The 3,296-nt window shown below is 35.1% G+C and overlaps 1 long non-coding RNA gene across 1 annotated transcript; it reads left to right on the top strand.

Moving 5' to 3' along the window:
- Nucleotides 1-937: 937 nt before the first annotated feature.
- Nucleotides 938-2,980, top strand: LOC141634201 (uncharacterized). Its single transcript, XR_012538958.1, has 3 exons — nt 938-1,192; nt 1,790-1,982; nt 2,418-2,980. It is a non-coding gene; the product is annotated as an uncharacterized LOC141634201 (long non-coding RNA).
- The last annotated feature ends 316 nt before the right edge of the window (nt 2,981-3,296 follow it).

Raw genomic sequence — 3,296 nt, 5'->3', positions numbered from 1 at the left:
ATTTGGATGATAGCTGGGTGCTTGGCGGGACGAGTCTTCCATGAGTCACGACTGAAGTAGTTCACATAATGGATAGTGGTTTTGAGTTACATCTTTCGTATATCTTTAGTTTTGTTAAACACTTGTAAAATAACTTAATTGTTCTTTTATCGACATTTGATTATTGTTGTCCTTGGGCAACCGAGATGGTGACGCCCTTATATGCCAGGGAAGGTCTTGTTAAGGCTCCTTGGTATATGGGGGTGTCACAGCGTTTATGGTTTAGCATCATTCTGTAGGCGATTCATCCAGGGTTTTAGCTCGATTATGGCTCTAATTACAGAGCTAACCAACAGAGGAGAGTTCGTGTGGACTAGTTACGCCCGAAAGGCGTTTGAAGATGTAGAGAGCAAGCTGTGTTCTGGACCCGTTTTAGCACTACCCGATTTTAACAAGTTGTTTAAAGTCGAGTGTGATGCGAGTGGTGTTGGATTTGGTTCTGTGCTAGTGAAAGTAAAGAAGAGGCATATTGCGTATTTCAGTGAAAAGTTAAATGGTGCAAGGCTCTGATCATGAGGCTCTTAAGCACATTTATGTGCAGCAAAAGTTAAGTCCATGACAAGCTAAGTGGGTCGAATTTCTACAATCATTCACGTTTTCTTCGAAATACAAGACAGGAATTATAATATTGTAGCTGATGCCTTGTTACGAAGACATTCATTATTGATTGAATTGGATGCAAGGATTCTTGGTTTTGAACATATCATAGAACTGTACAAGTCTTATCCGGAGTTCTCAAAAGAAATTATCGACCAACAAGTTTGTATTATGTTGATCAAGATGGTTATCTTTTTAAAGGAAATCGACTATGTATTCTTAATGGGTCGATTCGAGAGTTGTTGGTGCGTGAGGCTCGTGGAGGAGCTATTACTGAGCGCTTTCTAAAAGCGTGGTCTAATAGTGCTTCAATAAATTAGGCGGCTAGGCGCCAGACAAAAATGAAATTTTTACTTCGCCGCTTTAAATATCTCTAAAACTCACAAACACACACAGTAACCCTAAACAAATGAAAAAAAAAGGGGGAAAACCTCCAAAGTCCACCACTACTCGCCATCTTCACGGAGATACTTCATGGAGGCCATAGACAAGAGATTGAGTACACAGCTGCCAAGAAGAGTTGTTATCCTTGACATAGAGGCCATAGCATTTTAAGGTGTGATTTTGATTTTTCCTCTGAAATTTTGATAAATCTTTCAATTGTTTCTTTTCCATTTGCTCCGATAAAATAATTAGGTTTTTCAATTGAAACTTACGGACAATATGTAATTAGTTTAATTTTCTGATGTTCGTATTCTATAATTGAATCACACTATGACTAATGCGTTTAAGATTGTTTATTAATATCATCTTTGCTTATTTGGGTTATTTAAATTGGGCGAAACTAGATAATAGTGTTGTTTATTCATTTTTCACTAAAGTGGTTGGTTGTCTAATGTTGTTGAGACAAAAATCTACAACTCGATTGTTTTACTGATAGTTGATGTTGGCTTTACTAATTATTGATCTCACTATTGAGGCGTTTGTGTACTCACATATAATTGGGGATACCTAGGGTTTCATTGATCAATTCATTTATCTGCAGATAGATGTTCAGTTAATTTAAGCATATAATTGGGGATACCTAGGCTTTCATTGATTAATTTGTTCAACTACAATCATTTATTCTGCTGTTCATATCTAGTGTTTCTAAGTGAATACACCAAGTATTATAAACTCAAGAAGTTTTGCCTTTTTTGTCTTATTATTTCAGGATGTATTTGAGACATTTGTGTTTGTCTATTAACATGGCTAGGAATTGTGACAGCAGCAGTGCGTCAAATGACGACGATGAATCAGTCACTACTTAGTCTTTTGCTTGCTAATATTATTTCAATCAGGAAAATATTGCGCAATGATTAAAAGTTTTGAATCAGTTTGTTATGAATAAGGATGGTGATTTGAAGGTACATCTAATATATTATCCATTTCCTCTCTTAGTTTTTAGTTTAGACCTTGGTAAATTGGTGTTTAGGTTGATTAGTGTGCAGCAATGTGATGTTTAAGTGCTCTTTTGGTCTGAATGGGCAGTTTTAAGTTTTCTTTTGGTCAATAATCTATATTCTTGTTTGTTTAATGTACTCTATGCTACTTATTGGGACAAGAAGCCTTCTTGTTCTTGTTTAAATTGAGCATTTTAAATTTAGTTTTACTTTGATTTAGCTGCCCTTTTTTGTGCCTGGCTGTCTCTTTCTATTAGCATGAGAATGAAATTATCGAGTTGAGTAGCCACGCATATACATGAAGATACTGTATATGCTTAAAAATGTTGTACCCGTATAAGTTAGATTCATTAACTATGGCAAATTGTAACTTGAGCATTTCTTATTCATAATTTGCAGGATGATAATATGAGAGAAGCTTCACAGTTGTCAGTTGACACCATACACAGAATACTTGCTTCAAATTTCATTACTTCACCAACAAAGCCTTTTTTGACAGGTTGTACCTCTCTTCTACTTGACTTCTATATTACAGCTACTCTTTCAGAATTTTTTTTGTTATGAGAATACAAAAAATATTACATGTCTTCTCGGATTCTGATATTTCATGTTTTTTTAACATGTAAATAACAAGTTTGAAAAGTTTTGATGTACGGATGTTTCTCTTTACTTGTTATTTCAGGTTAAAGTTTACAAGACAAGAACAAAATTAACAACTCAAGTGATGAAGGAAACATGTTATTTAACTGACCATTGTGTTAAACGCAAGTTATCTTTGAGGGAGGGGTCAAGCGAACTGTACAATTTAGTACCCCCATCTATATTTCTTGTAGCAGAGTTTCTATTCACATTCTGTTTTAATGTATGAATTGTGTTGGAATATGTTTCCAACAAATTGGAATTTGTAATGATTATATTTGTTTTATATTGAATTGAATTAATACGTCAGAAGATTGACAAAATGGTGAATGTGTACTTAGCCCACATTTGGTATCTTGATGGCATAAAAGTTGTTTATTTCTAAGTTCTGGTGATGTTAAGAGCATGTTGCTTAAGGATTAATTGAAGTGTATGCTTATATTAAAAGATAATTAAGCATGACTCTGAAAGAGCTGTACAAAAAATGTAGTTCGCAAGTAAAGGCGCAAGAAAGCGCCGCTGAATCACACTATAAACCGCGTCAAGTTTGGCTGCGCTATTATTTCATCTTTACCGACGCACTTAATAAGCGCCTCTAAAGGTGCTTGCGGCACAGACAAAGCCGATGCTTTTCTTAGC

The sequence above is a fragment of the Silene latifolia genome, chromosome Y (genome assembly GCF_048544455.1).
Source record: "Silene latifolia isolate original U9 population chromosome Y, ASM4854445v1, whole genome shotgun sequence".
In the NCBI taxonomy this organism is placed as follows: domain Eukaryota; kingdom Viridiplantae; phylum Streptophyta; class Magnoliopsida; order Caryophyllales; family Caryophyllaceae; genus Silene; species Silene latifolia.
This window is presented reverse-complemented; position numbering and strand designations above follow the sequence as displayed.